This window comes from Oryctolagus cuniculus, chromosome 2 (genome assembly GCF_964237555.1).
Source record: "Oryctolagus cuniculus chromosome 2, mOryCun1.1, whole genome shotgun sequence".
NCBI lineage: Eukaryota > Metazoa > Chordata > Mammalia > Lagomorpha > Leporidae > Oryctolagus > Oryctolagus cuniculus.
The window spans coordinates 136,936,123-136,964,049 of record NC_091433.1 but is presented as its reverse complement, the minus strand read 5'-3'; the positions used below and the strand labels follow the sequence as shown (position 1 = coordinate 136,964,049).

General features: G+C 43.3%; 1 pseudogene; it reads right to left on the bottom strand.

The window, feature by feature from the left end:
• Positions 1–61: 61 nt before the first annotated feature.
• On the bottom strand, positions 62–21,409 carry LOC100346608 (large ribosomal subunit protein eL8 pseudogene; annotated as a pseudogene).
• Between the last annotated feature and the right edge of the window lie 6,518 nt (positions 21,410–27,927).

Genomic DNA, 27,927 nt, shown 5'->3' with positions numbered 1-27,927 from the left:
GCTGCTATGCCTGACCCTCGTTACTTTTTTTTTAATGTATAGGAAATGCAACAGTGCATATTTATTTCAGCTTTGTGGCAAGTTCTTTAGCCTTGGCCTTTTCCAGTTTGGCAATGTGAGCCATGGATTTCAGACACAGAATATTGCCTCCCTGGTACCAGGGGATTTCATCATATCTGTTATTGTAGTTGATCTGGATAGCTTCAACCAGCTTAGCCAGAGTTGCTTTGTTTTCCAAGTTCACCTGAGTGAAGGCAGCAGTAGTGCAGGTCTTCCTGTAAACCAGTAGCCGCAGCCTGGCATTTTCCTTGATGATGCAGTAAAGGACCCTAACTGGCAACACAGGGCAAGCAGGAGGACATCCAGCTTGATTAGATCCACATCATGTGCAGTCACTACCAGCTGAGCCTTCTTATTCTCCACCAAGGGGAGTGACAGTGTTGACCCCTGCTTGGAGGACAGGTGGTGTCTTGGTGGGGATGTCCCCTTTGCCAGCAGGTTGCTTTTCTAACCAGGTCAACAACCTCTGCTTCTCTTGTTTCATCTCGGTGAGCTTCCAAGTTGAGTAGCTGTCTGGTGGTCTAGGGTCTGGGACAACTGATTAATGGCAGTAGGCATTTTCAGCCATTTATACAGGATGGCTTTGTGCCACTGCAGCTTGATGAAGCATAGCAATTTGGAGCCTGATAAAAAAGTAACCAAATTAATAAATAATATTTTGTTTTATTAAATGGTTAATTTATTTGGGATGGTGGTAGGGGGAGAGAGCACAAGCAAGCACATACTCACTTCTGCCAGTTCAATCCCCAAATGCCCACAACAGTTGGGACTAGACCTGACCAAAACAGGGAACTCAGTGTTGGTCCACCATGTGAGTGGCAGGAACACAGTTCCTAGAGCTATCACAGTTGCTTTCCATAGTTTTTGGGAAGCTGGAGTCAGGAGCTGGAGCTGGATGTTGAATTCAGGTACTCTGATATGCTGTGCAGGCTTCTTAACCATTAGGCTAAACACTTGTTTCTAAATCAGTTCTGTAAACTTGGTAAGAAGAGCTGTCTGGAAAATACAAGAGTGGTTGGGGCAGGGGCTCAATGATGTATATTGTGAAATTGGGGAATGTTCCATGCCGAGATGGCATTTGAACTGAGACTTGAGTTACCACTAGGGGCCACACTTAGGAAACCTGGGGTCAGAGCCTTGGAAATGCCAAGTACAAAGTCTTAAGGTGGAAATAAAAGTCACACATTTGGAAAAAAGTGACGAAGCCCATGTGATAAGAGCAGGGATGGTGAGGAGAGGCAATAACCAAATGCTGAGGGGTTCATCTGCTCTGGGGAGGACTTTGGCATTTTTTTTTAAGGGCAATGGGAAATCGTTGGAGGGTAAAGTAGGCAATGACATGATTGAATGAAATTCTGTTTCAAAGGGAAGTGTGCAGACAAGAGGTGATGGTGACCTGGAGAATAATAGTGATATTGGGAAGAATCCATAGAATCAAGAGTCCTTTGGGAGGTGGGGCTACTGAGGCTAATTGTTGGATTGGCGTGGGCTGTGGTAAATCAAAAGTGCAAAGTTGGCATTCCTTAGAGTGTGGAGTCAGTACCAGAAACAAAAGCCAACCAACCCTGATGGTCGGTGTGACGTGAGACTGCTCTGTAATGTTTGGCCTTTACAGAGAGACTGCCAAACTGGGTGAGGTATTGGGTTGTGCTTATGAGCGTGGCATGCTGACAGGTGGGAGTTCCCCAGCGTTGGGAACTTGGAACAAGTGCTAAAGACAAGACACATGAACCAGGGGAGGGCCTACGTTCCTGTGGGGCTCTGCATCTTATCTTTGGAGTGGACCAAAAGGCAACAGATCAGCTCTGACCTTTTGCCACTGTTGTTTATAATTGATTGGTCTGACTCCTGAAGTGATCTCCACATCACAGGAGGTGCTGAAATGAGAACCAGATCAGACTACCACCTGGAGGTCTGGGAACTGCATCAGGTCCACTAATTATTATTTTTTTGACTTTCACCTTTTTCCCCTCTTTAAATATTGAATAAATTTTTAGCATTTCTAAATATCAGTTCAAGAAGTGTAGGACTTTGTTTTCCTCAAACAAGCAGAAAGGTCTATCAGCATTGAGCCCACTGTCCCTCACAGCATCAGTTGAAAGGTGTGAGAAGGACCTGTGCCCATGGAAGAGAAACACCTTCCCTGTATGTTCATAATTTTCACTGAGTCCCATTCTCTCCTTTATTCCCTGGAGGCATTGAATTTATAACTCCTGGCTCTTTAAGAATATCTACACATGATACTCAACTGCTCTCTGGGGACTGGAGATGAAGGTCTCTCAGGTTTGTCATCACAAAACCTGATTGAGGTTTGATTTCCTTGACAAATGATTTCATGGCCTAGGTTCTGACTTATCCTAGGATATAAGTAATACCACCCTGCCAGCCTGTTTTGGGGCAGTGTCTGGTGTGGTATGTTTTGTGGCTTGGCATTCTGACTATGAATTAACTACATCTCAGTTCCAATGCCATCACCAGACACAGTTGTCATATAATCTCTCTGGGTCTTGTTATTGTCATCAGAAAAACTGGCTTAAACATTTTATACCTACCCTAGAGAACTACAGTGATTATTAAATGAAACAGTGCATTTAAAAACTGGTCCACAACAGGTGCCCAGCAAATCCTATCATTAAATATTTAGAGTATCCACTATGCTTCAGACTTTGTGCAAAGTTCTTAGAACTGTCAAACTATAAGTGATCATGATGATTCTAGTGCAACTCTCTCATTGACAGTTGAAGAGACTGATGCATGCCGAAATGTTTTGCTCAAGGATACCCAGTTAGTATCTGATTAAGACTTGAATTTAGGAAGACAGTTTTATTCAGTCCATTGTCCTGGCCAGTCTCTTCTGCATAGTCTCTTCTTCACATTCAGTTCAGGAAATATTCACTGAGTCTGCAGTATTCCTGGGGTCAGTTAGATGTAGACGGTGGTTCTCAGCTAGAGGGTGATCCTCTCCCTTAGTAGATGTCTGTTACTATGTGGTGACATATTTGGTCATCACAACTGGGTGGGTGCTACCGATACCTAGCTGGGAGGTGCAAGAGTTGCTGCTAAATAGCCTGCAATGCACAGGGCAGTCTCCCAACAAGGAGTTACCTGGCTCCTGAAGTATACGGTGCTGAAGTTAAGAAACCCTGATGTAGGCCAGCGCCACGGCTCACTAGGCTAATCCTCCGCCTGTGATGCTGGCACACCAGGTTCTAGTTCTGGTCGGGGCGCTGGATTCTTTCCCGGTTCCTCCTCTTCCGGTCCAGCTCTCTGCTGTGGCCCAGGAAGGCAATGGAGGATGGCCCAAGTGCTTGGGCCCTGCACCCACATGGGAGATCAGGAGAAGCACCTGGCTCCTGGCTTTGGATCAGTGTGATGCACCAGCCGCAGCAGCCATTGTGGGGGTGAACCAACGGATAAAGAAGACCTTTCTCTCTGTCTCTCTCTCTCACTGTCCACTCTGCCTGTCTGCCTGTCAAAAAAAAAAAAAAAAAAAAGAAAGAAAAAAAAGAAACCCTGATGTAGAGGATAGAGAGACAAATGGAGGGTTGTTTTCCCTTGGCTCGCCAACATTTGTGTTCCAAGGTGGGAGGTGGCAGACAAAGGGAGCGGACACGTGCATATTGCTCCTTGTGAAGTTTTGGACCCTAACTGCCTCAGAAACACTTAGAATCCACATGAGTCAAGTAAGAAATAAAATGGGGAGAGTCATGGAACCAAATGAAGTTATGTGAAGGACTTTCAGAAAGTTCAAGGAAAATTTTTGTTTATTATGAAAGAATTATAAATACATATAAAACTTCTAAAAATTTATTAGGCACATAGATAATGCTCCCATCTGCTAGTTCACTCCCAAAATGCCTGGGTCAGACTGAAACTTAAGGCCCAGAACTCAATCCAGGTCTCCAGTGTGGTGCCAGGGACCCAACTACTTGAACCATCACCTGCTGCCTTCCAGGGTGTGCTTTAGCAGGAAGCTGGAATCAGGAGTGGAGCTAGGGCTTGAGCCCAGGCACTCTGAAATGCGGGAGTGTTAAGCACTAGGCCAAATGCCTTCCCTGAATTTAGATTTTTTTTGAATGCTAAAATGAACTTATTTTTAAATTCTCTTTTCCATGAATTTTTTGAAGCCTCCTCTTATATTCCTTTGCTGAAGGTTCAAACGGGGGAGAAAACATCTGGCTGCTCAGGTTCCCTCATCAACATCTTCCTGTTCCATCCCAGGAAATATCCCAGGGGAGTAGAACCAAATCAGCCAGGCACAATACCAGTAATATATGCATTTTTCCATTTTAGAATCAAAGCCTTCAATGCATTATTATACTAATTAATGTTCATTATAGGAGACTTGGAAAAATATATAAATGTAAAAGGCATAAATAATCCTAGTTAATATTTTGCTTTATTTCCTTCCCAGTTTTTTTCCTCCTGTGCTTCTTACTTTACATAGTGTGAGAATGTTGAGTAAACAACTTGAAGACTGCTTTTTAGTTGTCATTCTTTCATTGGTTGCCACTATGGATATCTTTGTACATAAAACTGTGTGGCTATATTTAGTTTTCTTTTGAAAAATTCTCAGAAGTGAAATGACTGGTTGAAAAGTCTAAGCAATTTTTACCCTTTGATATATACTGAAAACTGCTTTACAAAGAGATTATTTTAATTACATTCTCATTGATAATGTATGAAGTTGCCCTCAAAAGTTAGTCTTAAAAATCATGGGTTTGGGATTGTAATTTCAAGGTTGTCAATGGTAAATATCAAGTCATATATTTATTGGACTATATGGGATATATATATGATAAATATCTTCTATCAGCCTATCTATATCTATACATATATAGAGAGGGCAAGGGAGAGAGAGAGAGAACATATGGTAACAGTTAATAAGTTCTTGCTGATTTAATTTTGAATATTGTACAATATTAAATTCAGTGTTCACATTTGCTACAGAAAACTTAAGTATCACAGTTATTTTGCAAAGATTTATTCACTTGAAAGGCAGTGTTACAAAGAGACAGAGAGATCATCCATCCACTGGCTCACTCCCCAGATGGCTGCAACAGCCAGGGCTGGGCCAGGCTGAAGCCAAGTGCCTGGAGCAAGAGTCATGTGGGCGACGGGCCGAAACACTTGGGCCATATTTGGCTGCTTTCCCAGGAACATTATCAAGGAGCTGTATTGGAAGTGGAGCAGCCAGGACTCTTTAACAGGTGCCCCTATGGGATGCTGGTGTCGTAGGTGGTGGCTTAACCACTGGAGCATGATGCTGGCCCCAATATCCTAGTTTTATGCTGTTAAAAAGACACTGTCTTATATTCACTCTATGAAATCTTTATTGGATTTTGAACTTGGTATTTCTGTGACTACAGTATCTCTTCCTTGCCTTTTTCCTTTTGTTCCCTTTCCCCTCCCCTCTGTCCTCCCTCCCCTCTGTCCTCCTTCTCCTCTCCTCTCCTCTCCTCTCCTCTCCTCTCCTCTCCTCTCCTCTCCCCTCCCCTCTCTTCTCTCCTCCCTTCTCCCCCTCTCTCCCTTCCCTCTCTGCCCTTCCCCCTCTCCCCCTCTCCCCCTCTCCCCCTCCCCCCTCCCATCCCTTTTCCTTTTTCCCTTTCCTTTTTTTCCTTTCTTGACTTATTTGAAAGAGTTACAGAGAGGTTGGGGGAGGGGAGAGAGAGAGCGCAATCTTTCATTCACAGGTTCACCCCAAATGGTGGCAACAACTGGGGCTGGGCCAGGCTGAATGCAGGAACCAGGAGCTTCATCCAGGTCTCCCACATGGATGCAGGGAACCAAGCACTTGGGTCATCCTCCACTGATTTTCCAGGCACATCAGCAGGGAGCTGGATCAGAAGTGGAGCAGCCAGGACTTGAACCAGCACTCAAATGTTATGTTGGGGCTGCAGATGGCAGCTTAACCTGCTGTGTGGCATTGCCAGCCAAATACAGCAGTTTTTATTATTCAGTGGTATCAGTGTGACATTCTTGTGGCTTTGTGCAGCTAGTTTACTCTGTGGAAAAACATGGGTGAGAAAGTTATTCTCTCTCTCTCTCTCTGTCTCTTTACGCTTACTTGCTTTTCAATTTAAAAACTGCCAAGAAAGCAGCCATTCCTTAAGGAATGAAATACAGAATTTTCATTTTCCTGATAAAAGTTGAAACACACAGTATTATAGGGAAGAAAAGGTATAAAGTTACAATGTTACAGTAGAATCTCTGTCTGCAGTACTAAGGAAGTCTCCTTCTTAAAATCAGTACAGGAATACATTTTCCCAACGTAGCAATAAACTGAATTTCTTTAAAGGAGCTTTTATTTTTCCTTCTTACTTCAATTATAAAATTGGAGATGTAGTCTCATAAAGATGGGGAAAAAATCAATGGTAGACCAAGTTGAAAATGTTTGACAAGGGAACAGTTTAAGATTGGTCCAATAAAGCCTACAGACAATTTACAGGGGGAAGAAATGTAAATGACTAATATATAAAAAGTTCAACTTACTAATAAATAAATGCAGATTAAAATGAGATACCATTTCCACCCATTGAATCGGCCAAAATAAAGGCATTTCTCAGTGTTGGGAAGGACAAGTGAAATACATTTGCAGACATTGCTCTTTGAAGTATAGATTGGCATAAACATTATAGAAGCCAATTTAGCAATATGTATTAAGTACAAAGAGTTCATATCCTTTTTGACTCAGTAATTTCTGTTTTATAAGCCTATTAGAGTAAATTATTCAGAAAGTTGCACTTATATATATGGGCAAAGATGTTCATTGCATTGTTATTTATAATAACAAAATATTGAAAAATCCTTAAGAGTCAACAGTAGGAAATTGGTTCAGTATATATGCAGATACTTTGCTACCTGTAGTGTGGTTCAAAGACCGGCCACATTGCCCAGGTGTAATAAATGAGAATCTGCTTTTTAACAAGTCTCCTAGATGATTCTTATACACATCAACGTTTGAGAAGACAGAAACAGGAGACAGCTGCCCTAAGATTGTGAGACTTATTATAGGTTTTTGTTTTTGTTTTTGTTTGGTTTGGTTTGGTTGTGTGTTTTTAAATTTAAATGGAAAGTATTGTCTCCTGGAGTTCTGAGGGTGGAAGTAATCTTCTGTAGTTTTAGAAAGCTCACGGATGAATCTGATTTCCAGTTAAGCATGAGAAGAAAGGATTTATTATGTGATGCCACCAAGAAGTCTGCCTCTCTACTGCCTTCCACAGCACGGGTTAACTTGCTGAATCACTTTTTTCCTTACATTAAACCCTTACTCCAAAATTCCCCATACAGAATTTACAACAGGAAGATCACTGAGGACACTTTCTAGATGGTTCCTAAGAGCCAAGATAGAGTTTCTTCCTCTGAGAACAGTGCCTGACACTTGAAGCCCAGTGGATATTGTTGAAGGAATGAGAAATGAGTGATAGGTAGCAGGTTGTATGCACACTCTAACATTCCATTTCCATATTATTTGCTGTTAGACAAATATTTTTTTAGGTTCCTAAAATCCAGGTATGGCTGGGTTAGTAATTTGTTTTTAGGTTTGGTTTTGACTGGGTCAGTGCCTATACTGGTGGGAAATAAACAACACTCCTGAACTAGGAATTCAAGGAGACTTTAATAAAGGGACCTTTTACAAAGGTGCAGGTAGAGTTAAAGGAGATGAACCAGGGCAGGTAATGGTGGGAGTGGTTGCCACTATGAGGGCAAGAGTAGGAGCAAGGGAAAGGCCCATATGGGGCTGGGGGTGGCAGCTCCGTGGGGAGGTCTGCTGGAGAGGAGCTGGAGCCTAGGTAAGGAACACAGTGGATTAACTTCTATATTCTGATGCCTTGACATCCTGGGACTCTGTTAAGCCTTGAGGGACTGTTTCTATCCTGCTGAGGTAATTGCTACAGAGGGCATGCTTTTTGTAAGCAAACCGGTGAGCCCAGAATCCATGCCCCAGCCACCTCCTTTATTAAGCTTTTCTGCCCTGGGTCCCTGTTCACCTATGGAATTGCCCCAGGACCAGGTACCAAACAGCCTGGGACAGCTCCTATGCCCCAGAGCCCATTGAAATAGTTCAAACTAGTCCATCCTGAGCCTGCTTACCCTGCCTTTCCTACTTCATGCCCACATTTCCCTCTCACTCTCCCCATCTCCAGACAGATCCTGCTGTTTCTCCATGACCCTTCACTTCTTCCTTCATGACTGTCATTTATTTCCATGTTTGAACATTGTACCACACTGATTACAAGAAATCCCAGACACTTGATTAGAGCACACAGTCCAGAGGCATGTCAGCAACAAGTGGAAGAAAATAACCATTTTACATTCCCTCTCCTCCTCCTGCTAGTGTCTTCCATGGGTCAAACCTTTTGGGAGCCAGGGAGCCCCAGTTTAATCCATGGATGTCAGCCTCTAGGGGGCACAGAGGAGGGGAAAGAGGTGGGTGGAGAGTGTGTCAGGAGCCATGAGGGGAGACACCCAGCAGAGTGATCACCCATCAGTGTTCGACCCAGAATAATATGAAGAGAGAAATTATTTTGCTTTCTTTCTCCTAGGTCTGAACCTCATTGGCTAAGTGCTAGGAGCATCTTTGTCTTTGAATTACAAAAAAGACCAGGGAGAAGAGAGCAGGCAGTTTTTTTTTTTTTTTTTCATGACTTGCTTGTCAAAGCAGTAAGGTTTTAGGTGGATAATGCCTATAAAAGACAGGAGTTACAAACCATTTTATGTAAGGAAACCACATTTGGAGCTTTCACTCACCAATAGATGTGTTCTGCTGAAAGGTCCAGTTGGATCTGGCTGTCTGTTAAGGCCTTTTATGCTCAGAGACATCTTCTGGGGTCACACAAACAACAGGCTTGAAGAGTAGAGTGCGTCGCTTTCTCTCTCCCCGGGCAGCGCTACCTTTGGAAATATAACACAGATCCTTGACATCCTAGCTCTTGCTCTTTGGAAATAACTCGAAGTTGTTTATTGGTGGGCAGGCACACACACTTCCATGTTATACCTCCTCCTGATTTCAGCAACATTAGAAGTTTTGAGTGAGAGAAACCCAGGAGAGGAACAGGAAGGTTTTTGCGTACGTTAAAGAAGATGAAATGGAATAATCACCTGGTGCAGGAGGAGCTACCTGGGATTCAGTAGAGTCCTTTAAGGGTCACAAGGTAATTTAATAAGTTTTCTAAGCAAGTAGGGGCAGTCCTCCAGCTAAAGTAGCCCAGGACCCTGACCCAGGCTCCCTGTGTCTCAGATAACCAACTTGATTGCTGGATAGTAGCTGGAAAAGTGGATTAAAAGATACAAGAAGATCCTAGCAGAGTGGGACTCAAAAACCTGGGGGAGAAGTCCATTGACATGTAGACAAGAGTGTTGAGATAAATTGCAGAATGGAGTCTATCTTCACATATTATTCTTCCAGTGCATCTTATGCTCCAGATGACTCACACCCTCTGTGAACTATGTGAATGGAACCAAAACTGTTTAATGAAGAAGTGGCTTTTAGTGCTTTATTTTCATCTAAAGCTTCATTTGAAACAGATCATCATTAGGTTTATGGTTTTAATTGTGTTGAAATTCCTTATTGTAACCTATTGCTTTATTGCATTAGTCCATTAACCTGGGTGCCACAGAGCATAGTTTTAGAGCCTGTATTTATATCTGGACTAATTGCATGGTTGCTCTCAGTCTATGAGACATTTTTCAGATCACCCCAGGAAAAATTATCTGAACCCCTTTCCACTTGTCAAGGTTTGGGGGAATAACCAAATCGAACCAAACCCAACCCAAAAGACACTCATCATTATTCTGAAATGTTCTTGCTTTGAAAAGCCTACCATTCTATCAACAAGGAATTGCAAATAGTAATTCTCACAATATGTGTGGCTTCCACATGTTTCTCATTTGGAAGTAGTGTGAGAAGCATTGGTCTGCAGGCCCCCCAATCAAAACCAGGTGGTTAATGGTCACAAACTGGGGGACCGTGAGGAGATCCATGGCTTTCTCATTACGGCAAATGGAGATGGAGCATCCAGGCTACAGGCTGAGGGCTTAAAAGAGCCTAGAGAAACCAGGAATGACCAAGCCCACCTCTCTGTGGGATCTTTGTTAATAACCCTAGAGGTGGGACAGCTGTTAACGCCCAGTTGACCCAAAGCATTTCTTCCCCGAGTGGGAAAGAGACTGTTGGAGGCTCCAGCATGTTTTGATCACACAGGGTGTTTTTCACTTCTACAGGAGGAAGGAACAGTGAAGTTAGAATTGGGCCCTTGGTTACCTCACAGATGCTCAACAGCAGGGGTGTTTATAATGCCCATCAAGCAGGCTTTCCGTTGCACCTGTTGGGAGACCAGCTGCAGAAAGCAGGTGTGTCTGGGGACTGAGAGGATGGGTGACTGAGAGAATGCAGAGGACTGCCAGATGTATTCCACATAAACACCGGGCCAACAGCTGGGGAGACAGGAATGATGTGGATTTAATTAAAAATGATGTGCAAATTTGATTATTAATTTCAAGCCACTGTGTGAACGTAATATACATACATACATGTATACATATACATAAACATAAAATATGTATTGCAGAACAACTGAATGGAATGTGTGGAGGGAAGCATGAGGTTTTCACCAATTCCATGCACATTATCTTTTGTTACTTGGTCCACACATTTGTTCACTCTATTTCCATGTCCATTAAACAATTTTTCCCAGGCAGAAAGTTAGCATTCTAGTTTAATTGTGGATGCCTCGCAGTCCCAAGGACACAGAGTTGTCCATTTACCCAGTCGTGCGGAATCAGGCAGTCTCTGAAGACTGTTTTCACGTTGGGCTGATTCCATATGCACATCCAGTGCAGGATGGCTGACTTTGAGTACAGTGGTTTGAGCTGTGGACTGTGGATGCTTCACGAGGATAAACCAGTGCTTGAGTTGAGTACCTGGAGTTGAGACACAACAGTGCTGAGCAAGGGAATACGACTCAGGGGGCTCTTGTGGCTTCTTTGCTGGGTTCCATGTTTTCCCCAGAGGTTGCCTAGGGAGCCTGAAGAGAGTTTGCTATGGCACTTTTGGAATGCTAAGTGTTGCGGGTCTTGACACTGAGCCATCTGGAGGTGCAGGGCACTGCACAGTGTTCAGTGTTCACCTCAGTGCAGCACCCTGTTGGGCAGTGTTCAGTGGTTCTCACACTTAAAGCTGGCACAGGCCAGAGAAGACAGCTGCACCTTGGAGCTGTGATGTGTACTGTCTCTTGGGTTTTTCAGGGGACTCGCCCACCCTTCTTACAGCATCATGTTCTCTTTGTTCTTGTAAGACACTGGCTTTTACCGGAGAGTACTTTGAAGATGTAGATAAAATGTTGTGTATTATAATACTTCAAAGGGTTTGTGGGAAAATAAGATTATAAGATAATTTTAGGGGCAGGCTTATAGCATAGCATTTAAGATGCTGCTTGAGGGCTGGGTGAAGTGGTATAGTGTGTTGAGCCACCATTGCAATGCCCATATCCATATTGGGATGCCTGGGATTGAGTCCTGCCTCTGCCTCCTATCCAACTTCCTGCTAATGAATCTAGGGGAAGGCCAGCAGACGATGGCACGAGAACTTGGATTACTGCACCCACATGAGAGGCCTGGATGGAATTTCTGACTCCTGTCTTCACGCTGACCCAGCTCTGGCTGTTGTGGAGGTTTGGGGGAGTGAACCAATGGATAAAAGTTTCTCTCTCTTCCTCCCCTTCCTGTTCTCCCTCTCCCTCCCTCCCTCTGTCACTCTGCCCTTTTTTTGTTTTAAGATTTTTATTTTATTTATTTAAGAGGGAGAGTTGGGCCGGCGCCGCGGCTCACTAGGCTAATCCTCCGCCTAGCGGCACTGGCACACCGGGTTCTAGTCCCGGTCGGGGCGCCGGATTCTGTCCCGGTTGCCCCTCTTCCAGGCCAGCCCTCTGCTGTGGCCAGGGAGTGCAGTGGAGGATGGCCCAAGTGCTTGGGCCCTGCACCCCATGGGGAGACCAGGAAAAGCACCTGGCTCCTGGCTCCTGCCATCGGATCAGCGCGGTGCGCCAGCCGCAGCGCGCTGGCCGTGGCGGCCATTGGAGGGTGAACCAACGGCAAAGGAAGACCTTTCTCTCTGTCTTTCTCTCTCACTGTCCACTCTGCCTGTCAAAAAAATAAAAAATAAATAAAAAAATAAAATAAATAAAGAGGGAGAGTTACAGACAGAGACAGAGGGAAAGGTCTTCCATCTGCTGGTTCACTCTCCAAATGTCCACAATGGCTGGAGCTGGGCTAGTCCACAGGCAGGAGCCAGGAGCTTCTTCTAGGTCTTCCACATGGGTACAGGGTTCCCAGCACTTGGGCCATCTCCCACTGCCTTCCTAGGCCACAAGCAGAGAACTGGATCAGAAAAGGAACAGCCGAGACATGAACTGGTACCTATGTGGGATGTTGGCACTGCAGGCCAAGGCCTAGCCTACCAGGTCACAGCACCAGCCCCAACTCTGCCCTTTAAATGAATGAATATGTAAGTACATAAATAAAACTTTAAAAAGACTCTTAAAAATAAAAATACAAAAAGAGACCATTTGGGACACCCTCATCCCATGTCAGAGTGCCTGGGTTTGAGTCCTGGCTCCATTCCTGATTCCAGCTCCTGCTAATGTGTACCCTAGGAGGCAGCAGGTGATGGCTCATCTACTTGGGTTCCTGCCATCTGCCACCAGCCTTTTGGGAAGTGAACCATCAGGTAAGTGTTCTCTTTCTGTCTCTGTCTCCCAAATCAAAGAATAAATGAAAATTAAAAAATACTTTGTTGCAAACACTTTTGAAATTCATGCAAGGTTTTTGCATAATGCACATTTTCCATGAACTTTATTGAGAACCCTCATGTGGGAATATGTGCATTTTTCTCAGTGGTGGTTGGTATGCAGTTTTCTTCAGATTCTCAAAGCTCACAGTAGCTTGAGTCCTAAGGAGAGCAGTATTTTTTAGGTGAAAATCATTTTGAACACTACTTTATTTTTCTCGAGAAAATGTCTTTGTTTATGGCAATAAATAGTAACAGCGGCAATAATATTTAAAATGTGGGGCATCTTTGATGCTCTGGGTACCGTACTGAGTGCCTTACAGGTATTAGCTCATTTAACAGGGTATCGACAATCATCAGAAACAAAGTAGAGTATTGGGCCCTAAAGAATAATTACTCTTCCACAAAAGGAGTCAGTTGCTCTAGCACAGTATTCAAGGCTGGTCTTCAATGCAAACCCTTTGCAATGTTATTGTCCAATGCATTGGGTTTCTCTGCAGCATGATAAATAACCACCAAATAGTGTCTTAAACATCTAGCTATTATTTTACAGTTTCTCTACCACAGGAATCCAACAAGCCTTATCAGATTTTTTTTTAAAGATTTATTTATTTGAAAGAGTTACAGAGAGAGGTAGAGATAGAAAGAGAGGTCTTCCATCTGCTGGTTCACTCCCCAGATGGCCTCAATGGCCGGAGCTGTGCGTATCCAAAGCTAGGAGCCAGGATCTTCTTCCTGGTCTCCCACGTGGGTGCAGGGGCTCAAGGACTGGGGCCATCTTCTACTGCTATCCCAGGCCACAGCATAGAGCTGGATCGGAGGAGGAGCAGCCAGGACTAGAATGCTGGTGCTTTAGGCCAGGGCTTTAACCTGCTGCGCCACAGCGCCAGTCCCGGGTTATCAGACTTAATACTAGTTTTGAACCAGGGCTGTGTCCTCATGTGAGGCTTGAGTTGGGAAAGATTTGCTTCCACACTTCCTCTGATTGCCAGCAGAATTCTCTTTCTGGCTGTTGGCTGGAGGCTGCTGACAGCTCCTAGAGACTGCCCACCTTGTAACAGGAGAGCTATGTCTTTGAAGCTTACAAAGGAGGCCCGCTCTCCTGCCTGATTAGAGAGGGTCTTCAAACTACAGCAAATATGGGCATGAGAGCGACAGCCCGAGGTTTATGATGAAACCTGATCAAAGGAGTGACAGCTTGTCACTTGTGACGTATCCTTTTGGATAAAAGTGAGTCACAGGTACCACCCAAACTCCAGGAGAGATGATTAGATAAGGCTGTGAGCTTGGGGTGTGTTGGCCACTACTGGTTGAGTGCACACTATATGCTGGTGTGGCTTTTGTAACTTGTTTGAAATATATACCAGGAAACATCATTTTCCTTTCCAATGTTTGCTTCTAGACCACAGGGAGCACACTCTGCTCCCCAGATGTGCTTCGCACGCCCATGCCGCTGAGCCTCTGCTGCCTTTGCTCCCAGCTAGGGGTGCCCTCCCCTGTCCTCTCCATCTGTTACCATCCTTGTCAGACTAAAAGGCTGGTCTCAGATGCTATGGTTTCCCTGAAGCCTTTCCTGATCTCTTCCTTCATCATTGTGGGTGGCATGAGGACACTTGGTTGTATCTCTCCAATAGCAAGCATTGAATTCTGAATTTTTTTATAGTTGCTTGTATAAACATTTATGTATTCCGACAAAGGGATCATGTCTTATATATTGACATTCTTAGTATATTTTTGCCAGAGCCCATGGTTTTTACACAGCTAACTGAAGTACTAAATGAATGTTGGATGAATTTCTTTCCAACAATTGATCCAACATTTAAATGTCTCCTTTCCCTCCGCTAGAAATGAAAATATTCAATACTCTATCTTTATAGATTTGAGTTTCTTCCTTGAAAATGGGGACAGAGACATTGCCTGAGCCGCCTTCATTATCTGTTTTCTACCCCCAGTGAATTAGAGCAACTCCCCTGAAGGGTCTACCCAAGGCCTTGTCAGCTCAGCTTGAAAAGATCCCAAAGTGAAGGCTACTGAAGCACCCAATTTGATAGTGTTCTGCTTTGTAGTGAGGTTTTATGCCCCACTTGCCTTGTATTTCCTTCCTGCCATTTTGATGCCTAGGGCACAACTTACTGCTGAACAATCATTCCCAGTCCTGCTGAAAAAGCCTTGAGACTGGTGGCAGCTTGGCTTTCCAGCCTCGGGAGGCGTTTCCGGTGGGGCCTGTCATCCCAGCAGCAGTTTAGGTGCATTTGTTCAATGTGGAATTGCATTTTATTCTTTTTATTCTCCCTAAATACTCGCTGCATCTTTGGAATCTATTTCTTTAGCTCAGTATAAGGAAATAAACACTTTGATCATACAACCGATCTAAATAACTAGTGTTCATTTTTTGGGGGTATTGTAAGCACAACATCAATAAAATATAGTCCAAATGTTTTCTGATGCAATGTTGCATTTCTGTCTATTTACCCTGAGGCTGATTACCTCCTGGAACAAGATTAAAAAAAAAAACACTAAAAAGTAGAGGGTGCAGAAATTCAGGTAAAAAAGCAAGGAAGAGCCCTGACAGTGGACTCTACATAGTCAAAGAGTCTGGCATTGATTTCTTGCATTTAATATGATAGTAAAATGAGCCAGATACTGCAGAGCTGGAAAAGAAAATAATCCACATTAGTGGAATGGTTCTTTATGATAATAGGAATGTGACAATTTTTTCCATTGCGGGAAGGGTCAGTGGCTGTCCTGGTGTTGGCTTTGTCTCCCCACCTCCCAGTGGATATTCGGTCCCTTTATGAATGCCCACAGATAAACACTAATATTAAAAGAGCCATTTTTATAAGACAACATCAGGCAGACTTGGGATTTTCAGTTCGTCCAGTGACTAGTGCTTTAATAAGGTTGTTTCCTAGAGATGGGTCACATGCCAAAAGAACTGAAGATGGAAGTGGTCCTAATGTGATCATAGCCACTTGGCCATACTAGAGGGTGTCTAGGGGTGGAGAAGGCTAATGGGTAATTTGGGAAGCTCTCAAAGTAAGTGGGACTACAAATGAATTCTAAGTATTTGCTTAACATGAAGAGAATGGTATGGGAAGCCAAGGGAACATGGGGCCTATCAAGTTCAGGACTGCAGATGTTAGGAAACAGGTGAGGATGGAGAATTCCTCTAGATACCTAGTTAGCACATTTGTGAGGCACAATTATTTAAAGCTCTTAAATCTGGTCCAGAGATGAGAGTAACACTGGTTCAGGGTTGTGGAAGGAATTAGCCCTAGATTAAGTAAAGAATCATCATGAGTCTTCATAGCTAAATCTCGTTTTAAAGTTTTCCAAGATCTCTATGTATATTTTCATCAGCAGTGGTCATGAACACCCAGTTAAATGAGGAGTGGGCCTTAGGATTTGAATAGATGAAGAGCCACTTTTTAATGCTTGTGTGTGGGCCTCTCCCCTTTCCAACTTCCCCACATTTATAAAACTCCCAGTGTGCGCAGATGCTGCACTGAGCCTCCTTTCCCAAGAATGACCTTGACCCTCTTCTATTCTCCCTGAATAAAAGCTTACTTCATCTTCACATCTAAAGTGTCAGCTATAGCAACTCTCAAATGATGGCAAGAATATCCCAGCATTTCCAAGTTCTGGCTCAGCAGTTAATAGAAGTTTTGAAGATTAAATGAAGTAGTAGATATTAAACCCTTAGTTATTTTTATCCTGACTATTATTTTTAACAATACTGGCAATGGGCCAATCTCCTGTATGGGACTGACCTTGACTTGCAGTTTTTCCATCTTCTCTTGTTTCTCAATAGAGTAAGTCTTTTCCTAAAATAATATGATTGATGAAATATTTATTGTTTGATTTTTCCTTTAATATTTAAAAAAACAGAAATACCATCTTCTGTGTACTACATAGGAATATTAAAATGACAAGTCTCATTGAAATCGTGAGTGTGTAAGTGGTCTTCAGAATATACATGGTGGGCTGGCACTATGCCGCAGTAGGTTCATCCTGTGCTGCGGGTGCCAGTATCCCATATGGGCACTGGTTCTAGTCCTGGCTGTTTCTCTTCTGATCCAGCTCTCTGCTGTGGCCTGGGAAAGCAGTAGAAGATGGCCCAAGTCCTTGGGCCCCTGCACCCATGTTGGAGACCTGAAGAAGCTCCTGGCTCTTGGCTTTGGATTGGCTCAGCTCTGGCTGTTGCAGCCATTTGCGGACTGAACCAGTGGATGGAAGAACTTTCTCTCTGTCTCTCCCTCTGTCTATCTGTAACTCTACCTCTGAAGTAAATAAATAAAATATTTAAAAAAATTTAATGGAAAATGTATATTATGAAAAATTTATACATGGATTTCATCAGGCTTTAGTCCATTTCCACATGAACTTTTTTTTTATTTGAAAGGCAAAAAGATAGAGGCAGACAGACACAGATCTTCCATTCTTGGTTACTCCCCAAAAGCCACAATAGCCAGAGCTGGATCTAGCCAAAGCCAAGAACCTGGACGTTAATACAGGTCTCTTATATGGGTGACAGGGAACTAAGTACTTGGGCCATCCCTTGCTGCCTCCCAGGGCTTGCATGAGGAAGAAACTGTAATCAGAAGGGGAACTGGGACTCAAACTCAGGCACTGTGATATTGGATGTGGCATCCTAAAGGGTGTCTTAATCATGGTGCCAAATGCCTGCCAATCCAGTGAACCTTTTGAAGTATCCTGTATTCATGACTTGATAATGAGAAGAAGATATTATTCTGAGATTAAATAGGTTTGATAGTCTTCGGACAGTTCTCCAGGAAGTGACCGCCCACTCCCTTTCTCTACCCCCGGGGACATTTGGCAGTGTTTGGAGACATTGCTGGTTGTAGTAACTGGCATCTGGCAGGTTGGGGCCATGGATGGAACTGAGCATCCTGTAATGCACAGGACAGCCGCAAATTCATACAAAGACTACCATAACAATTGCTGCTGTAATGAATTACTATATATTTAGTGGGTTAAAACAACACAGATTTATTACTCTGTATTTCCATAGATCAGAAATGTGGGCCGGTGCCACGGCTCAATAGGCTAATCCTCCGCCTAGCGGTGCCAGCACACCGGGTTCTAGTCCCGGTTGGGGTGCTGGATTCTGTCCCGGTTGCCCCTCTTCCAGGCCAGCTCTCTGCTGTGGCCCAGGAAGGCAGTGGAGGATGGCCCAAGTGCTTGGGCCCTGCACCCCATGGGAGACCAGGAGAAGCACCTGGTTCCTGCCTTGGGATCAACGCGGTGCGCCAGCTGCAGCGCGCTGGCCACGGTGGCCATTGGAGGGTGAACCAAGGCAAAGGAAGATCTTTCTCTCTGTCTCTCTCTCTCACTGTCCACTCTGCCTGTAAAAAAAAATTAAAAAAAAGAAGTGACATGGGATTCACCAAGCTAAAACTATTGTGTCATCAAGCTGCCTTCCTTCGGAGACTTGGGGAGAACCCATCCTTTGGCTTTTCTAGCTTCTTGAAGTTCCTAAGTTCCTTGGATTGTGGCCCCTTCTCCCATATTCAAAGCAAGCCAAAGTGAGTCAAATCCCTTTCATGTTTCAAATCTCTCTGCGTCTTTCATCTGTCTGGCTTCTCTCCCTCTCTCTCTCTCTCTCTCGCTCTCTCTCACTCTCTCCCAAGGCCCCTGTGATAACATTGGACTTGGATGTATACAGATAATCCAGGAAAACCTCCCTTTTTTAAGGGTGATTAGGGATCTTAATACTATCTGCAAACCTGCCTTTCCTTTTGCGACGTAGCATAACACACTCACAGGTCTAGGATTACGTCCTAGACTACATTGTGGGGCTATTATTTTGCTTACCACATCCTCCACAACAACAACAATAAAATCATTGTATGGTAAATGTCTATGTTGCTGAGTCTGGGAAGCCCTGCCCCAGAGAAAGCTTACTAGTTCTCCAAGATGGGTATTTCTTTGAATGTGGGTAAAAGAACAAGAAAGCTACCTTCAAACTGACTCACTTTAAGAGTTAACATCACATTGGCAGGCGCCATGGCTCACTTGGCTAATCCTCCGCCTGCGGCACCGGCACTCCAGGTTCTAGTCCCGGTTGGGGCGCCGGATTCCATCCCGGTTGCTCCTCTACCGGTCCAGCTCTCTGCTGTGGCCCATGAGGGCAGTGGAGGATGGCCCAAGTGCTTGGGCCCTGCACCCACATGGGAGACCAGGAGGAGTAGCCATTTTGGGGGGTGAACAACGGAAAAGGAAGACCGTTCTCTCTATCTTTCTCTCTCTCACTGTCTAACTCTGCCTGTCAAAAAAAAAAAAAAAAGAGTTAACATCACAGAACATTTAATAATTTTGACAATTTCCTTAAAAGCCACAGCTGTATAACATTGCGTATCTACTGCTGGCCAAGATACGATCATCATGTGGTACACACAATGAGGAAGTGAAAAACCTCCTATTAAATAAATGAAGCGGCAGCTTCTGGTAACAAACATATGAAACAGAATATTCATCTTTTCTTCAGTGGGAATAACACATGACAAAAGTGAGGCTTTCTTCACATTGTTTGTTTATAGAACATTCATCTCCACTGAGGCTTTATGTTAAATTTGCTCTCTGATGTTAGCATTTCCAGGATGCACAGGGCCACTGGAGTATGTTCCTATGATCTTACCATTTACTTACCTTGATATGAAGCCCCAATTACTGTCAGAGATGCTTCTTGTTAAATATGGTAAGAGTTCCAGCTTCTGAGGGTGTGAATATGTATTTGATTCCCTGGGGCTAAGCTCAGATGGAAATTGAGGAATAAGAGTGCTGGGGACGTGGGTGCAGATTAATTAAATATCTAAAGATTACAGTGGAGGAAGTTTGGACTGTAGAGAAAAGCCTGGAATTCAGGGAGAGAGGATTGTGTATTAGGAGGCTGGGAAATTTGTTTTTCTAACACTGAAACCTCTTTTCCTTGGGTTGCATGGTGTATTTCTCTCTCTCTCTCTCTCTCTGCGTGTGTCTACACATCTATGTGTGCTCATACACACATCTGCTCATTCACTGAGTATTATTTTGCTTGTGTGTTGCTTTCTAGTATCTTTCAACACCTTAATCAGCTCTTTTGAATTATCGGAAATCAGGAGTCAGAGTATAACATGTAACTTCCAACAACATTGGGGAAAGACTACTCTCCAGATAAAATATTGGAATTCTCCTGATGTATTCAGACTGTCATGTTTAGTTACTGGTTTCCTTTGGGTAATCCAACTCTATTTTATTCATGGGCTATGCTAAAAATACAATCAAAGGACACCTACTGGCTACAAGCGACTTTGCTCATTTCTAATAGGACTGGGAAGAATGGTTTGAATTTAGTGCAGATGCAGGAAAATATGTGCTGTCATCAGGAGCCTATCACACTTTCAACTTATAAAATATCTTGGCTGGAGTCTGGCCAGGGTGGGTATGAGGTGGGAGTGTTAGGATGAATGTGTTGGGTCAGATAAAGGAAGGACCAAAGCAGTCCTTAAATAGACTGTAAATTGAACAGAATGGAATACTATTATTTTTGGCACAATAACTAGAAAAATGTTATTCTTGTCTCTTCTTCTAGTTTTTTTTTTTTTAAAGTTGCATTTAGTCTCCATTTTAGAGTTTGATAAATATATTTTATTTCTTGCAGCCTCAGAGACCTGCTTTGGGGAAAGTTCAGAAGTTCTGTGGTTCTGAATGTGAAAAAGAAATGATTGCATCATTGTTGTTGCTGTGCTGGGGTATTTTCTGGGGAAACATTTCCCTTCCTTCATAGAAGTCTGTCCTGGGCCTAGGCTTAGGCTTAGGTGAAGTGAATGATCATTGCCTAGGTATGAAACACGTGCCTGCAGCACCTCAGCTATACTTTATAACCTCAGAGCACATAAACAATTCAATTTGGAAAGTCAGTTAAGTTCTTCCTTTGCATTCCATCTTATTGGCTGCCTATGTTGTTTATCATTCTTTGCTGTTGTGGAGAAGATGAAAGCAATGCAGTTTTAGTTAAAGGGCAATATGTTTTCAGCCTTATGTAAAGAAACTACGTTTTGCACAGTAGTAATTAGCACAGAAGCGTTGTGGCATGTCAAAACTCCAAAGACATCCCAGACTCAAATGCTAAGTGGCAGAGAAGACTTCAAAACATGGAAAAATCGAGACATGGTGCAGTGTGGTAGTTTTGAACTTAAGTGCGTTTCAGAATCTTCTGGAAGGCTTGATAACACATAGATGTCTGGATCTCACCCCCAGACTTTGATTGGTAGATCTGGGGCGAGGTCCTAGAATTTTCATTTCAAAGAAGTTTCCAGGGGATGCAGTTGCTGCAGGTCTAGGACAACGCTGAGGACCAGTGCCATGGTGGATAGCAGCGGACATAATGCCTTTGAGTCTGGCCTCCTCCATTCCTAGATGTTCAGTCTCAGACAAGTTCCTCAATCCCTTGCTACTCAAAGTTCTTGGACCAGTGTCACCTGGAGGCTTGTAGTTCTGGGTGTGGGTTCCACTGAGTCCTACTGAATCAAAATTTGCATCTGGGTAAGAATTGCAGACCATGTGTTCACACTTAAATTAGTAAGAACTAAAACCCCTTTGTTCTTATTTTCTTTTTCTGTAAAAAAAAAAAAAAAGACTTTCAGGAGTATAGTATTGTCAAATGAAACAGGGGTGTAGTGCTGTAAATGAAACAAGCTTAGCATAGTACCTGGCACAAAAGGTGTCCTCAGGACCCTAATAAAAGTTGACAGTTATAATTAATATTTTGTTTTTATCTATCAGAGAGGAAGAGAAAAAGAGAAAAAGAAACAGATCTGGCATCTGCTGGTTCAGTCTCCAAATGCCTGTAATATCTGGGCTGAGCTAAGCTGAAGCTAGGATCCCAGAACTCAATCCAGGTCTCCCACATGGGTGGCAAGGATCCAAGTCCTTGGACCGTCATCTGGTGCCTTCCATGGTGGGCATTAGTAGAATGGGTTTGTAAATGGAGTGGAGACGAACTCTGGCACTCCAAAATGAGATCCAAGAATTTTAGTTGCTGCCCCAAACGCCCACCCCTAGTTATAATTTTTGTTAAAGATTTATTTTATTTATTTGAAAGGCAGAGTTACATAAAGAGATTTTCCATCTGCTGGTTCATTCCCCAAATGGCTGCAACAACTAGGCTTGGGCCAGACCAAATCCAGGATCCAGGAGCTTCTTCTAGATTTTCCACATGGATGAAGGGGCCCAAGGACTTGGTCCATCTTCCTCTGCTTTCCCAGGTGTATCAACAGGGAGCTTGATCGAAAGTGGAGCAGTCAGGACTTGAGACGTTGCCTATATGGGATGCTGGTGTCTAGGATGGCAGCTTTACCACTGTGCCACAGTGCCAGCCCATAATTATTAAGCCAATTTGGGATAAAAAGCAAGAAACTTCTTTTATTACAATAACTTGTTTCTTAAAATCCACTCAACATGGATTAAAGATCTAAATCTATGACCCGACACCATCAAATTATTAGAGAACATTGTAGAAACCCTGCAAGATATTGGCACCAGCAAAGACTTCTTGGAAAAGACCCTGGAGGCACAGGCAGTCAAAGCCAAAATTAACAATTGGGATTGCATCAAATTGAGAAGTTTCTGTACTGCAAAAGAAACAGTCAGGAAAGTGAAGAGGCAACCAACAGAATGGGAAAAATATTTGCAAACTATGCAACAGATAAAGGGTTAGTTACCAAAGAGATCAAGAAACTCCACAACAACAAAACAAACAACCCACTTAAGAGATGAGCCAAGGACCTCAATAGACATTTTTCAAAAGAGGAAATCCAAATGGCCAACAGACACATGAAAAAATGTTCAGGATCACGAGCAATCAGGGAAATGCAAATCAAAACCACAGTGAAGTTTCACCTCACCCCGGTTAGAATGGCTCACATACAGAAATCTACCAACAACAGATGCTGGCGAGGATGTAGGGAAAAAGGGACACTAGCCCACAGTTGGTGGGAATGCAAACTGGTTAAGCCACTATGGAAGTCAGTTTGGAGATTCCTCAGAAACCTGAATATAACCCTACCATACAACCCACCCATTCCACTCCTTGGAATTTACCCAGAGGAAATTAAATTGGCAAACATAAAAGCGGTCTGCACCTTAATGTTTATTGCAGCTCAATTCACAATAGCTAAGACCTGGAATCAACCTAAATGCCCATCGACAGTAGACTGGATAAAGAAATTATGTACTCTATAGAATACTATACAGCAGTCAAAAACAGTGAAATCCGGTCATTTGCAACAAAATGGAGGAATCTGGAACACATCATGCTGAGTGAAATAAGCCAGTCCCAAAGGGACAAATATCATATGTTCTCCCTGACCAGTGACAACTAAGCGCCAAAAAGGAAACCTGTTGAAGTGAAATGGACACCATGAGAAACAGTGACTTGATCAGCCCTTGTCCTGACTGTTGATGTACAACTTAATACTTTATCCCTTTTAGTATTTTTTTATCCTACTTAATAGTATTGAACTCTGTAATTAACACACAATTATTCTTAGGTGTTGAAATTTAACTGAAAAGTGATTCCTGTTAAATATAAGAGTGGGAATAAGAGAGGGAGGAGATGTACAATTTGGGACATGCTCAAACGGACTTCCTCCAAATGGTAGAGTTAGAAATGTGCCAGGGGATTCCAATTCATTCCCATCAAGGTGGCATGTACCAATGCCATCTCACTAGTCCAAGTGATCAATTTCAGTTCACAATTGATCATACTGATAGGTCTATGAGTCAAAGGGATCACATAAGCAAGACTAGTGTCTGCTAATACTAACTGATAGAATATAAAAGGGAGACAACAATCCAACATGGGAAGGGGGATACACAGTAGACTCATAGAATGGCGGATGTGCTAAATAGCACTCTGGCCTCAGAATCAGCCCTTAAGGCATTCAGATCTGGCTGAAGAGCCCATGAGAGTATTTTAGGCATGGAAAGCCAAAACACTCTGGCAAAATACAAAATAAAACAAAAAAACAAAAAACAAACAAAAAACAAAACAAAACAAAACAAAAAAACAACCTAAATGAAAGATCTCTGTGAATGAGATCCCAGTGGAAAGAACGGGCCATCAAAGAAGGAGGTGCCTTTCTCTGAAGGGAGGAGAGAACTTCCACTTTGACTATGACCTTGTCTAAATAAGATCAGAGTTGGCAAGCTCAAAAGGCCTCCATAGACTTGGCAACTCATGACAAGAGCCTGGGGAGATTGCTGATGCCTTAAACAAGAGTGTCAAATTGTTAAGTCAACAACAGGAGTCACTGTGCACTTCTTCCTCATGTAGGATCTCTGACCTTAATGTGTTGTACATTGTGAATTAATGCTATAACTAGTACTCAAACAGTATTTTACACTTTGTGTTTTTGCGTGGGTGCAAACTGTTGAAATCTTTACTTAATATATGCTAAATTGATCTTCTGTATATAAAGATAATTGAAAATGAATCTTGATGTGAATGGAATGGGAGAGGGAGCAGGAGATAGGAGGGTTGCGGGTGGGAGGGAAGTTATGGGGGGGGAAGCCATTGTAATCCATAAACTGTACTTTGGAAATTTACATTTATTAAATAAAAGTTAAAAAGAAACAATAACTTGTTTCTTAAAGCTTAAAAATATTTGGTTCTCCTTCGTTTTCTCATCTTTCTATCTGTAGGCTGCTAGTTTCCCTGGGCTACAAATGGTACTGTGACTGTGGTGGGTTTGAGGGCAATGAGTTTCCTGTTTTACCTACTTCCATCATATAAGTCTTATACAAAGGTGTTTTCAATTATCTTATGGGCGAGTAAGGGGATTCTGGAAACAAGGTTAACATTAACTTGAAAGTCTACTTTGGAAAGAGCTATGAGAGGAGGCCTTAATGTCAATCAGACTTCAGTAAGGAGGAAGCACAAAAAACTGGAGATGGGCATTAGAATTTCCTGTGTTCCTTTCTTCCCCGCTTATTTCAATTCAGTTCTGAAATTGTTTTCAGAATTATGTGAAATTATTTTGCCCCTTTGTGACCTTGGATAAGTTGATGTACCTTCAAGAGGCTTCTTTGCAATGAAACATTTCATTTTTTCCTGGGTTGGCTCAGTGCTCTGACTTATTTTGTTAGAATTTATTTATTTATACTTATCTGAAAGGTAGAGAGGAGAGATGGATGGAGGGAGGGAGAGATAGAGAATGAGAGTGATCTCATCTTTCTGGTGGTTCACTTCAAATGCCTGTAACAGGCAACAGCTGGGGCTTGATCATGCTGAAGCCAGGAACTGAGAACTCAGTCCAGGTCTCCTATGTGGGTGGCAGGGACCAAAGTTCTTGGGCCATCACCTACTGCCTCCCAGAGTATGTATTAGCAGGAAGCTGGTATTGGAGGTGGAGTTGGGACTCAGACCCAGGCACTCTGATATGGAATACAGGTGTTGTAAGCACACCATAGCTATTGTGCCAAACACCTGCTGCTTGGTGCTCCGGCTTCTGAGAACCTGTTTCTGCTCAGTGTTGGGGCCTCCAAATCCTCTCATTTGCTTCTAGGATCTGGCTCTAACAAGTAGAAGCTTGCCCTTGGATTTGTGATTTATCACTCCTGAATTGTAATTAGCAGGCCTGGTGTCTGGGCTCGGATCAACTTCTTTATCTTGGGCAGAATCATCATCTACATTGAATCCTAGTTCTCTCATCTTTAAATAGGAACCCTTATGTTATTTTTGTATCTCTCCCAAGGTTGTAGTACACATGTACATGTGTAGGGACTTGAATAACAGCATTGCTTTAATGTCAGGCATGCCCCTGGAATGCAAGAGTAGAACTGGCCTCAGGGAACACTGGGTGCACTGATGGATGAGGCCTTCTCCCCGAACCCAGATAAGTGAGGTTTTATTGAGAGTGGTTGCGAAGACATTGGCCTGTAAAGGCCAGACACACGTGTGTGTGAGGGAGGCTCTGTATTTCATTTGTGAAGGTCTAGGGGCTGGCAGCCCCTTTCAATGTCCAGCAGGTAAAACCCTGCTGAGAAGCCTGAGGCAATGCCAGCTGCAGCCGACCTTGCAGAGTGGCAGGTGGTTGCTTCAGTAGACGATTTCTCATCTCCTCTTCAGTAGGGCTGCTGCCACCTGCCAAGCCCTGGCTGCATCCCGAATGCCACAGCAGGTTGTCCTATAGGGAGGGCAGATTGTAAAGGGTTAAAGGTAATCGTGACTGGAATGTAACAAGTCCCTGGCCAGGGTCTCAGTTAAGACCATCTTTTCCATCCAGTGTCAGCTGCAGGAGTCTTGGCTGCTGAAAGGATGTATGAGAGCATCTCATCAGGAAGCTCCCAGATGCATGTTTGAATCCATAAACAAATAAGCAAACGATACTGGACCGCAATCCTGCTGGTAGGCCGTGTCATTTCTGGAAAGAACATGGACTCTACCACACACCCTCCAAGCTTGACTCCTGGCTTCCAATGTAAGTTCCTGTCTTTGATTTTTTTTTCTACTTGGCCTAAGCCACCTTTGGCAGCCAGATTTTACTCTCTTTAGGATCCTATCCTTGTGCCCAGCCCTCCTTGCTCCTCTGTTGATTCTAATACCCAGTGTGGACTACAAACTTCCCTCTGTGATCTTAAAATCATTCCAACCTCCTGTGTTGTAGATGCTGTGGGAACAAAACTGCTGGAAAGAGCTGCCTTGAAGCTTGGTTTCTGTGTACTGTATGGCTGTTGCCTGTGTGCAAGGCTAAGTTTTGGAGCTGAGTAGGATAGAACAAGAGGCAGGGCTTGAGGCGTCCTCTTTGCTGGTCTAGATTAGGTCAGAGTTGCTGTGTCCCACACTCAGGACTTCCTACATGGTGGTGACAGGTTTCCTCCACTGTGACAGCACACTGGGACTCATTCCTGGAAGCTCTGCATAGGTGTTTTAAGCCACTTAATGCCTAGCAATAAATCACATTGTACTGAAACTAGCTAGAGTGGTTTCTGTTGGCCACAGTTGAATCCTAACTGAAATACAGGCCACTGGCCATTCTCCCTGAACAATATAATTCTTCACCTTTCATACCAGTGTTCTGAGCCAGCCTGAAAAATCTTACATTGTCCTTGTTCCATAGTTGGGCAGGGGTCTTTCCGCCCCTTACTTCCAAGCACATTTGCTGACATTATCACTGCTGCTCCACAGATCAAAGGCTGTCCTATGACTTGAGCAATCAGTAATGCTACTAAATTGAAATTTCTGAAATTTGGGGTGAAGAAGGATGAGTTGTATGTGAGTTTATATAGTTTTGTGGTGTAATCATGTTCGGATATTTCAAATGAATTGATTTTTGGAGGTTGATCAGAAATTTTTTATACCTTCTGCCCTATTACACATTTTTTCCCCTAGAGATTTTTAAAAATTTATTTGAAAGGCAGGATGACCCCCACACACAGATACATAGGGAGGGAGAGATAGAAAGATCTTCTATCTGCTGTCATTCCCCCATTGGCTGTAACAGCTGGGGCTGGGCCAGACCAAAGCCAGGAGCCTAGAACTCCCTCCAGGTCTCCCATGTGGGTGGCAAGGGCCCAAGTCCTTGGACCATTTTCTGTTGCGTTCCCAGTTGTGTTAGCAGAGAGCTGGATTGAAAGCAGAGCAGCCAAGACTTGAGCCTACACTGTGATGTGGGATGACTGCATTGCAGGAGGCAGGCTACACTACTATACCACAGTGTCAGCCCCTCTGTTGGTTTTTCTAACCTTTGAGGACACCTTCAGCTTTTCATTCATTTGTTCATTCATTCATTCATTCATTTGTTTTTTTTTGAAAATTACTTTTTTAAAATGAAGAGTATGTTTCATTTCAAAAATGCCTATGTATGTGTTTTTCTAGGTGTTATCAAATAGTATCCTTCAGGGTATCCTTTTAAAGATACTGAACACATGTGCAGAAGATAAGAAACTTTGTAAGAGTTTGCAAGAGTCTCCAGTGATTGCTGACATCATAAATAAGAGTGCCAATTGTTAAATCAACAACGGGAGTCACTGGGTACATGCTCCCCACGTAGAATCTCTGTCCTTAATGTGTTCTACTA